We start from the raw sequence: 12,063 nt of genomic DNA, 5'->3' as shown, positions 1-12,063 counted from the left end.
ACAGTTTAGAGAAAACAGTCAGGAACACTATGCAAACAACGAAAGCAATAGGTAACAATATGTACAGATTAAATAGACTCCCCAATAACTTTTGGTGTGTGTGGGATGCTGTGGCTAAAGGGGAACCCCAGGCGGGCCTACAATACCTCCAGTACTCACCCAGTGAAATTATATCAATACCTGTGGTGTGTCCCCTTTAAGAGCAACCGCAGTAATACCCTGGAGGCAAAGCTTTGCATTTTATTATCTTCACTGGCAATGTAGGAGCTCTGTGGACAATATTTGGATGTGGTATTCTATGAAAAGCATTAAAGGTTCCTGGCCAAAGCCCCCTCACCAAATCCTGTACACAGTCAGCGGTCCTCCCCTGAGTGATCTATCGATCTTAGATGCAGGTGTGTCGCGGTGGCATTCAGTCCTTGAGCTGTTGCAGGGTGTCCTTATTTAGCATGGACAGTCTGTTCCTCTGGGCTGGAGCTGCACGAACAATCTGTTCCTCTGGGCTGGAGTTGCAGGCTGTGTGCCCCTTGGTAGGCCGCGATTCCACACACACATAGAGTGCAGGAGATGCTCTCCTGATGGGGTGCAGGCAAAAAGAAGCTCATCACCCAGAAGAAAATGCTGGTGCTTGCTGGTACAAAGACCATTGACGGACAGGTCCATTTATCTCCACTAAAAGGTGCAAAGTGCACAAAAAAAGTGCATGTGAACACACAAAAAGTGCCCTTAGGATGTGTCAAATGGTCCCCTCCCAAAGAGGAAGAACCCCTTCCTGACCCCCTGAGGGCGAAAGACTCCTAACGAAGACAAGGCACTGTCAGGCCCATTTAGCTAAATGTCCCGGCGGACTCATGATGATCAGATGAAGCCAACCAACGATTACTACGTAAAGGAATCCCTCAAAGAGACTCCGATCTAAAGTATAACTAAAAACATCTCTGGATAGAGATTAGAACACTTGTCACTTTTTATTGCTGTCCCCATTAGGGAGATTCACCCTCTCTATTTATCCTGATTAGAATTATCACCAAAAAATGAAAGAAAATCCCAAATTTGGGGTTGTCACCAGAACAGGAATAGAGAGCAAATCTTTCAATGGGGACACTAGTTCCTGTGACAGTCTGCGATTCCTTTACTTTGCAGGGATTTCCTCTCACTTCCTGTTGTGGCTCAGAGACAGGAAGTGAAGGGAAATCCCCCCCACTAGGACACAAATGGCAATACAGAACATGACAGGGGTTATAATCCTCTCTGTCATAACACTCCCCTCATAAATCCAGAGATTGGATGGAGATAAAGATTAAACTCGTCCCTGCATCTCATTGTTATAGAATATATGGATACAGAACACAACGATATTGAATAAAGATAGATAGATATAACGTATAGCAACCTTTCCTAGGATAATAAGGGGAATTTACCAAGATAGAATTTAGAGCAGCTGTGCATAGTAGCCAGTCAGCTTCTAGCTTCAGCTTGTTCATTGAAACGTTAAAAAGGGAAATCTAGATTGGCTGCCATCCACATCTCCGATCTAGTAAGTTCTGCTCAATGAGGTGGAAGTTCTTGGAGACCACGCCTCTAGAGAACACCCCGCCCACACTAGATCATCACAGCCTCTCAAGCCACGCTCCACACTGACACTACCATGCCCACCTGTTCCGTCAGATATGGCGACTCGTCATAATGTGTAATGGAATGACGTTCTGTCGCCGCCATCTTGCTACACCCTGCACCCGTCCACAGTAATGATACACCTAGAAGGGGGCAAGGGGACATTTTGGTACACCCACCAGAGTTTTGCATTTCACAGTTATTTTTAAGAGGAAAACTGAGCTTATATGATTAAATACAGTGTTTGGAAATCTGACAAACTGTTTACATGTTTAATTTTACATGTTGTCAGATATGGTGACCCGTCAGAATGTGTAAAGGAAGTGACGTTCCGTCGCTGCCATCTTGCTACACCCCGCATGCCTCCATATTAACCACTTAACGCCCGCCGCACGTCTATTTACGTCCACAGAATTTTACGTACAGGCAGATGGGCGTATATATACGTCCCCGCCTTCTAGCGGGTCGGGGGTCCGATCGGGACCCCCTCCGCTGCGTGCGGCGGGTGGATTCCCGCGGGGAGCGATCCGGGACGACAGCGCGGCTATTCGTTTATAGCCGCTCCGTCGCGATCACTCCCCGGAGCTGAAGAACAGGGAGAGCCGTATGTAAACATGGCTTCCCCGTGCTTCACTGTGGCGGCTGCATCGATCGAGTGATCCCTTTTTATAGGGAGACTTGATCAATGACGTCAGTCCTACAGCCACACCCCCCTACAGTTGTAAACACACACTAGGTGAACCCTAACTCCTACAGCGCCCCCTGTGGTTAACTCCCAAACTGCAACTGTCATTGTCACAATAAACAATGCAATTTAAATGCATTTTTTGCTGTGAAAATGACAATGGTCCCAAAAATGTGTCAAAATTGTCCGAAGTGTCCGCCATAATGTCGCAGTCACGAAAAAAATCGCTGATCGCCGCCAATAGTAGTAAAAAAAAAACAATTTATAAAAATGCAAAAAAACTATCCCCTATTTTGTAAACGCTATAAATTTTGCGCAAACCAACTGATAAACACTTATTGCGATTTTTTTTACCAAAAATAGGTAGAAGAATATGTTTTGGCCTAAACTGAGGAAAAAACAATTTTTATATATGTTTTTGGTTGATATTTATTATAGCAAAAAGTAAAAAGTATTGCATTTTTTTCAAAATTTGTAGCTCTATTTTTGTTTATAGCGCAAAAAAAACAAAAAACGCAGAGGTGATCAAATACCACCAAAAGAAAGCTCTATTTGTGGGGAAAAAAGGACGCCAATTTTGTTTGGGAGCCACGTCGCACGACCGCGCAATTGTCTGTTAAAGCGACGCAGTGCCGAATCGCGAAACCTGGCCTGGGCATTTAGCAACAAAATGGTCCGGGGCTTAAGTGGTTAAAGATACAGTGAGAAGGGGGAATACGGACATCTTGTTACACCCACCAGAGTTTTCCATTTTACACGTATTTTTAACAGTAAAGTGAGTTTATATAGTGAAATAAAGTACTTAGAAGTCCGTATGAATGTTTAGATGTTGAATTATATAAGCAGTGAACTTCTGTCAGTTTAGAGAGATGACCAGGCTTGCCCCTGCTTTTAAATTCAACATCTAACCATTTAGATGGAGTTCTAAGTACTGTATTTCACTATATAAACTCACTGTTAAAAATAAGTGTATAATTCAAAACTCTGGTGGGTGTAACAAGATGTCCACTTTTCCCCTTCTCAGTGTATCTTTAGTATGGAGAAGTGTGGGGTGTAGCAAGATGGCTGCCACGAAACGTCACTTCCATTACACAATCTGACAGGTCGCAATTTCTGACGAAACAGGGGCAAGCGGACATCTTGTTACACCCACCAGAGTTTTGCATGCCACAGTTATTTTTAACAGAAAACAGAGCTTATAAGGTCAAATACAGTATTTAGAAATCGGACGGGCTGTTTAGATGTTGAATTTTAAAAGCAGCGGCAAACCTGCTGATCTCACAGGTTTGGTAATATGACAGAACAGCGCTGCTTTTATAATTCAACATGTAAACAGTCTGATGGATTTCCAAATCCTGTATGTCATGTTATAAGCTCTGTTTACTGTTAAAAATAATTGCGAAATGCAAAACTACGATGGGTGTAACAATATGTCCGCTTTCCACTTCTCGTGTATCGTTACTATGGAGGAGTGCAGGGTGTAGCAAGATGACGGCGACCGAACGTCACTTCCGTTAGCCAATTCTGGCGGGTCGCCATATCTGATGGTGTTTTGTCAGATATGGCGACCTGTCAGAATTGGAAACAAAAGTGACGTTCCGTCAACGCCATCTTGCTACACCCTGCACTCCCTCCATAGTAAGGATACTCTGAGAAGGGGAAAGCGGACATCTTGTTACGCCCACTGGAGTTTTCCATTTTACACTTAGTTTTAACAGGAAAGTGAGTTTATATAGTGAAATACAGTACTTAGAAGTCCGTCTGACTGGTTAGATATTGAATTTTAAAAGCAGTGAACTTCTGTCAGATTAGCAAACCTTTGAGAGGAGCAGGCTTGCCGCGGCTTTTAAAATTCAACATCGTAACTGTCAGACGGAGTTCTAAGTACTGGATTTCAGTATATAAACTCACTTTACTGTTAAATATAAATGTAAAATGTAAAACTTCGGTGGGTGTATCAAGGTGTCCGTTTTCCCCTTCTCTGAGTATCCTTACAATGGAGGAGTGCAGTGTGTAGCAAGGTGGCGGTGTAGTGTCACATTCCGCTCCCCATCACAGATTGCTCCGGAAGTGACGTTCTGTCGCCGCCATCTTGCTACACCCCACACTCCTGCACAGTAATGATAGAGTGAGAAGGGGGCAAGCGGACATCTTGTTACACCCACCGGAGTTTTAGATTTCACAGTTATTTTCAACACAAAACAGAGCTTATATGCTTAAATACAGTGTTTGGAAATCCGACGGACTGTTTACATGTTACATTTTAAAAGCAGCAGCAAACCTGCTTACTAATGTGACAGAACACCTCTGATTGTCACATTTAACATGTAAACAGTCCGTCGGATTTACAAACACTGTATTTAAGCAAATAAGCTCTGTTTTGTGTTGAAAAAAACTGTGAAATCAAAAACTTCGGTGGGTGTAACAAGATGTCCGCTTGGCCCCTTCTCACTATATCATTACTGTGCAATGGTGTGGGGTGTAGCAAGATGGCGGCGACGGAACGTCACTTCCGGAGCAATCTGTGATGGGGAGCGGAATGTGACACTACTGCGGCGATGAAACGTCACTTTCGTTATCAATTCTGACGGGTCGCCATATCTGATGATACAAAGACACGCCCCTTTCTCTTTTTGAACTGTATGCGAAAGAACGCGGAGCTTCGCCGAAACGCAGAGCTGGGGAAGTGACGACAGAGCAAGGCGCAGGCTGATGGGCTGAAGCTGGGAGGATTGAACGACGTCAGAGAGAGGGCAGGCTGACGGTCTGAAGCTGGCGGAAGTGACGTCAAGGAAAGGGCAGGGGGTGGCTAGAGAGTGCCAGAGCCTTCCAGAAAGCAGGGCCAGGCTACTAATTGCTGCTGCGTGAGGTATGTGTGTCGGGGGTGACTGGTGACGTTGTAGCCTTTGTGTTGAGCAGACGTTGTGCAGTGTAGGACTCTTCCAGCACATGTGTAGTTCTGTTTCCTGTAGCCAGGCATGCCCTGTATTTGGTGTCCCCTGTGGGGGGCTGATATTAGGGGGACACACCCTGGAGTCTCTCTGTAGTGAATGGACTTGTATGGGTAGTTGGCATTGTACAATGTATCCTGTGGCAGGTCACATGTGGGGTCCTCTGCTGCACCCCTTCCTTCCACCCTCAGTGTAAACTAGTGTGCTGGACCCCCCCCCCACCCCCAGGGAAAGGCTTCCTAAGGCTGGGTTCACACTATGGTTTTCCCGTCCGTCAGCCGCATACGATTTCAGTATTGAAAACGAACGGGCACGGACGGGAAAACGTATAGATAGAGAATGCATTGCAAATCGTATGCACTCAGATGCATCCGGGTGCGTACGATTTGCTGGCAAAACGTTTTTTAAACGTACGCAAAACCGTGTTCAACCACGGTTTTGCGGTCGTTTTTAAAACAGTATGGCAACCGCATACGTTTTCCTTTAACATTAATGTCAATGGAAAACGTACATATGTGCGGTTCCATACGTTCCCGTCCGTTTCAGCCGCATACGGTTTTACATATAAATCGTATGCGGCTGACGGACGGGAAAACCGTAGTGTGAACCCAGCCTAAGAGAGCCCAGACAGTGTGCCACTCCTCGCCTAGAGAACATTGCATTCCGGTTGTTATGATTGGGATGCAAATGATTTCTAAAACGTTAAAGCGCACCTTCACTTTCTCTGTGCGTATTTTACATATCTCCCCTCCCCCACGCCTGTTATACATTTAAAATAGAAATAAAGGCAATTGAATTTTTTTTTTTTTTTTTTTTTTGGATAGCCCCTTTTACCATCTCGTTGGGAAGATTTCCCTTCACTTCCTGCCCTGTAATTAAAACAGGAAGTGATCCCGGGGTGTCACCAGAACTAGTGTCCCCATAGGAAGATCTTCTCTCTATTCTTGTTTTAGTGACAACTCCAAAAATTGGAATCTTCTTTCACTTCCAGTGGTAAGGCTGGCCATACACGGTGCAAATTTCTTCCGTGGTTTGAGGAAAGAAATTTGCATGATCAATAAGGATGGGCTCAGGCGTTTTCGCAACTCCACACGCCTGAGCCCGCCAGGAAGCTGACACTGTGCAGCACTAATCACAGTCAGTGAGATATTTCCAGATTCGCGGACCAGGAAATGTCTCACTGCCTGTGATGAGCACTGCGCAGTGTCAGCTTCCTGGCGGGGTCGGGCAAGTGGAGCTGGGAACATGCCTAAGCTCATCCTTATGGCACGTACACACGATCCGACTATCGGACGAAAACTATCGTCCGAGGAAGAATGCTACAATTTTTGGATCGTGTGTACACTACCTTCACGACATTTTATCCGATATCATTCGATCGGACAATCACAAGATTTTCTTTGTACGATGCCAGATCGTACGATTTTCGATTAGTCAGTATAGTCGTCCAAAAATACAATACAAATGCATTACAACACATGACATGACCTCTGATTTTTTTTCTGTCGTACGAGAAGTTTCATGACTTTAGTAACCTATTCAATTTATACTTGCGACTATTAACCACTTAAGCCCCGGACCATTTTGTTGCTAAATGCCCAGGCCAGGTTTTGCGATTCGGCACTGCGTCGCTTTAACAGACAATTGCGCGGTCGTGCGGCGTGGCTCCCAAACAAAATTGGCGTCCTTTTTTCCCCACAAATAGAGCTTTCTTTTGGTGGTATTTGATCACCTCTGCGGTTTTTATTTTTTGCGCTATAAACAAAAATAGAGCGACAATTTTGAAAAAAATGCAATATTTTTTACTTTTTGCTGTAATAAATATCCCCCAAAAACATATATAACATTTTTTTTCCTCAGTTTAGGCCGATACGTATTCTTCTACCTATTTTTGGTAAAAAAATCGCAATAAGCGTTTATCGATTGGTTCGCGCAAAATTTATAGCATTTACAAAATAGGGGATATTTTTATTGCATTCATTTTTGTTAATCTTTTTTTTTTTTTTTTTACTACTAATGGCGGCGATCAGCGATTTTTTTCGTGACTGCGACATTATGGCGGACACTTCGGACAATTTTGACACATGTTGTACGATATTCGGGTCTTTTGTACGGGCTATTACTCATCAATAGAGATGGGCTCAGGTGTGTTCAGGATCCTAGTTCCAACCCACCTGCCTGATCCCGCCAGGAAGCTGACAATACACGCCGCTAATCACAGGCAGTGAGATATTTCCCAGTCTGCAGCTGCGGGCCTGGAAAATGTCTCGCTGCCTGTGATTAGCACTGCGCAGTTTCAGATTCCTGGTGGGATCGGGCCCATCCTTACTCATCAACACAGATAGAGATGGGCTCAGGTGTGTTTGGGATCCTAGTTCCAACCCACTTGCCAGGAAGCCGACATTGCACACCGCTTATCACAGGCAGTGAGATATATGCCAGTCTGCAGCTGCAGATGGGGAAATGTCTCACTGCCTGTAATAAGCGGTGTGCAGTGTCAGCTTCCTGGCAGGATCGGGCACGTGGAGTTGCGAACACGCCTGAGCCCATCCTTCCTCATCAACACAGATAGGAATGGACTCAGGCGTGTTCGGGATCCTAGTTGCAACCCACCTGCCCGATCCGGCCAAGAAGCAGACAATACACGCCGCTAATCACAGGCAGTGAGATATTTCCCAGTCTGCAGCTACGGGCCTGGAAAATGTCTCGCTGCCTGTGATTGGCACTGCGCAGTTTCAGATTCCTGGTGGGATCGGGCCCATCCTTACTCATCAACACAGATAGAGATGGGCTCAGGTGTGTTTGGGATCCTAGTTCCAACTAAGGATGAGCTCCAGCATGTTCGCATAGTACACGTGCAGAGCCCGCCAGGAAGTCTGCATGCGCTGCGCTAATCACAGCCAGGGAGACATTTCCCGATGCTCGGCTGCAGAGATCGGGAAATGTCTCCCTGGCTGTCATTAGCGCAGCACTGTGCAGACTTCCTGGCGGGCTCTGCACGTGTACTATGCGAACACGCTGGAGCTCATCCTTAGTTCCAACCCACCTGCCAGGAAGCCGACATTGCACACCGCTTATCACAGGCAGTGAGATATATGCCAGTCTGCAGCTGCAGATGGGGAAATGTCTCACTGCCTGTAATAAGCGGTGTGCAGTGTCAGCTTCCTGGCAGGTTCGGGCACGTGGAGTTGCGAACACACCTGAGCCCATCCTTCCTCATCAACACAGATAGTGATGGACTCAGGCGTGTTCAGGATCCTAGTTGCAACCCACCTGCCCGATCCGGCCAAGAAGCAGACAATGCACGCCGCTAATCACAGGCAGTGAGATATTTCCCAGTCTGCAGCTGCACAGATCAGGAAATGTCTCACTGCCTATGATAAGCAGTGTGCAGTGTCGGCTTCCTGGCGGGATCAGGCTGGTGGATTTCCTCACACACCAGAGCCCACTCCTAAACACACACAGTGCTGACAGGGGAATCGGCTGTTGTTTTCTGGGGGCGGAAAGCCCGCCAGGAGAAGAAAGTGATTATTGCTAGCAGCTACAGAGATAATTCAGTGCTATACTTGGTGGTATTTATACATGCAATAAAATTCATAATGTCCTATAAATCAATATGAATCTTGATAGTAGTGCTCCAGTGTTATTATCATATCACCGTCATTCTCAATAATTCTTATTGCTTGTGCACACCACCAACAACTATTTTATCTGCTCACCCCAAGGATGAGTCAGGAAGACGCAAACTTAGGGCTAGATTCAGCATTGATTTACGCCGGCGTATCTATGGATACGCTGCGTAAATTCAAAGCTGCGCCGGCGTATCTTCTTTCTGTATTCAGAAAGCAAGATACGCCGGAATTAGGCTAAGATCCGACTGGCGTAAGTCTCTTACACCGTCGTATCTTAGGGTGCATACTTACACTGGCCGCTAGGTGGCGCTTCTGTCGTTTTCGGCGTAGAATATGCAAATGACCTAGATACGCCGATTCACAAACGTACGTCGTTTGCGTAAGGCTATTCCGGCGTAACGTTGCTTCTGCTTCTATGAGGCGTACGCAATGTTAAGTATGGACGTCGTTCCCGCGTCAAATTTTTTACGTCGTTTGCGAATAGGGCTGGACGTAATTTACGTTCACGCCGAAACCAATATGTCCTTGCGGCATACTTTGGAGCAATGCACACTGGGATATGTACACGGACGGCGCATGCACCGTTCGTAAAAAACGTCAATCGCGTCGGGTCACCACCCATTTACATAAAACATGCCCCCCTCATACTCATTTGAATTAGGCGCGCTTACGCCGGCCCCATTTGCGCTACGCCTCCGTAACTTAGGAGGCAAGTGCTTTGTGAATACAGCACTTGCCTTTCTGATTTACGGCGGCATAGCGTAAATACGATACGCCGCACAAATGCGCCGCCCTACCTGAATCTAGCCTTTACTCTTTATTTTCACTCCCCAAACATCTTTTCTTTCTATCAGGACTCCGCTGTTGAAATTCTCCCTTTCACGATCTTCACTTTTTCTGTGAGGGACACATTGGGTGGAGTGGAGATCGGCACAGCCGAGTCCTTATAGAAAGAAAAGACGTTTGGGGAGTGAAAATAAAGAGTTCATTTGAGTCTTCCTTCATTTTTTTTTTTTTTTTTTTTAAGTGTAGTGATTTAACTTAAAAAAAGTGAAATAACCATTTCAGCCCCGGAAGAATTGGCTGCCCAATGACCGGGCCATTTTTTGCGATTTGGCACTGTGTCGCTTTAACTGACAATTGCGCGGTCGTGCAACGTTGTACCCAAACAACATTGATGTCCTTTTTTCTAACAAATAGAGGGTTCTTTTGCTATTTGATCACCTCTGCGTTTTTTTTTAACTATTATATATATATATATATATATATATAACAGGGATCAGTGATAAAGGAAGCTACTATAGGCAGTAATGGATTATACTCAGGATATTCAAAAAATATATACATTTTAATAAGTTATATAGAAAATCCCTAAATCAATAAAATCACAGCAAAAAAAGCTTCCAATAGCCAATCACAAAAACAGGCTGCTAAATGCCAGGCTATTGGAAGCTTTTTTTTGCTGTGATTTTATTGATATAGGGATTTTCTATATAACGTATTAAAATGTATATTTTCTATGAATATCCTGAGTATAATCCATTACTGCCTATAGTAGCTTCCTTTATCTTCAGGATCTCTCTGCTTCTTGGACTCTCCCTGTATGATGGTATTTGTTTTTTGGCATGTATGTTTTGGCTACGGCAGTAACCTTGTATAGGAGGAGTGACTACTTACAGGATCCCTAGGTCTATCCAGCAGTATATCTATCGGGGATACGTTAATTTTTTGTTGTTTTTTTAAGCAGTAGATCAGTGTCCTGTCACTAGGAAGAACAGGGAAATGTCTTGTTTACATCTCCCCGTTCTGCCGATTCGTGACACGATCGCGGGCCCGATCACGGAGCTCGCGTCAGTTTCAAAGCAATGTACCTGTACGTTGCTTTGCCTGCCTGTGCCATTCTGCCGACGTAAATGTACGTTGAGCAGTCGGCAAGTAGTTAAAGTGTATAGCGGCTGCAATTTTACACTTGATTAATTATTAGGGTGGTGCTGATTGTTTCACACATTTGTATTGCTACAGCAGCCGCTAGTGATAATCGCAAGAGAATCCGGCAAGCTTGTTGTACCCAAGTTGATGGACCCATTAGTCAACTTGGTACATTCAGCCTGCCCACTAATGGTTTGAATCTCATCTGGTTGAGATCGAACCAGCCAGTTTCGAACCGTGTATAAGCGGTCTAACGATCACCATAAATCAAAAAAACAAAACAAAAAAAAAACAGTAAGGGTGAATCTCCCTAATGGATACAGAGACAGCAGTAAATACCTGACAGAGAATCGAATCCTTCTTCACTCCATCCAAAAATGATAATGACGTCTCCCTCCTTTCTTCCCATCTGGAATACCACTGTCACCCTTCCCGGGAGGCTCTGGGGCAATCTCGGATGCAGTGTCACATCATCAGTGGGTTAGTTGCAAGAGACACCTGGCCCCATGATCACTTCATTGTGTTTGGCAGGAGGTGAAGAAGTGGTTGCAGTGCAGCCCCTTTCACTTGAATGTGTCAAGTTCGGGGGGTGGGTACTGCTGGCCCAACGATTGCAGCATTCAAGAAAAGGAAGGAAACATGCCATGAGTAGAGATGGGCTCAGGAGTGTTCGGGATCCCGCCAGGAAGCTGACACTGCACACTGATAATCACAGGCAGTGAGACATTTCCCGATCTGTGCAGCTACGGATTGGGAAATGTCTCGCTGCCTGTGATTATCAGTGTGCAGTGTCGGCTTCCTGGCAGGATCCCGAACACTCCCGAACCCGTTCCTAGTCGGGAGCAAAAGTAGGCCAACATCCCACAATGAACTGGAGTACAAAAGAACCCCCTAATGCCTCATACACACGGCTGGACTTTCTGAGAAAAAAGTCAGACAGGCTTTTTTTTCTCGGAAAGTCAGACCGTGTGTAGCCTCCGTCTGACTTTTTTGGTCGGAAGTCCGACCGGCTCACAGCAGACTTTTGCACGGTCAAAAGTCTGAGGTTCACCCTTCAAAAAAAAACAATGCATGAACATAATTTTGCAGATGAAATGAAGTGCCTCATGTATCCTTCTTTTTTTTTTTTTTTTTTTTTTTTTTTTTCCTTTTCATGCTCCTAGGGAAAAAAAAAAAAAAAGTGTTGCACCGGCAATCAGCAGATAACGGGTCCATTGTTGGACTCTAAAGCCTCATACACACGATCGGATAT

At 45.2% G+C, this 12,063-nt stretch overlaps 1 protein-coding gene across 1 annotated transcript in view; it reads left to right on the top strand.

The window, feature by feature from the left end:
* Positions 1–5,051: 5,051 nt before the first annotated feature.
* Positions 5,052–12,063, top strand: part of CDC37 (cell division cycle 37, HSP90 cochaperone) — a 42,082-nt gene continuing 35,070 nt past the window's right edge. Inside the window, exon 1 of the mRNA XM_040346416.1 lies at positions 5,052–5,168. The gene's annotated coding sequence lies outside the window, so the exon portion shown is untranslated. The remainder of the gene's footprint in view (positions 5,169–12,063) is intronic.

The sequence above is a fragment of the Rana temporaria genome, chromosome 3 (genome assembly GCF_905171775.1).
Source record: "Rana temporaria chromosome 3, aRanTem1.1, whole genome shotgun sequence".
NCBI classification, from domain to species: Eukaryota; Metazoa; Chordata; class Amphibia; order Anura; family Ranidae; genus Rana; species Rana temporaria.
This window is presented reverse-complemented; position numbering and strand designations above follow the sequence as displayed.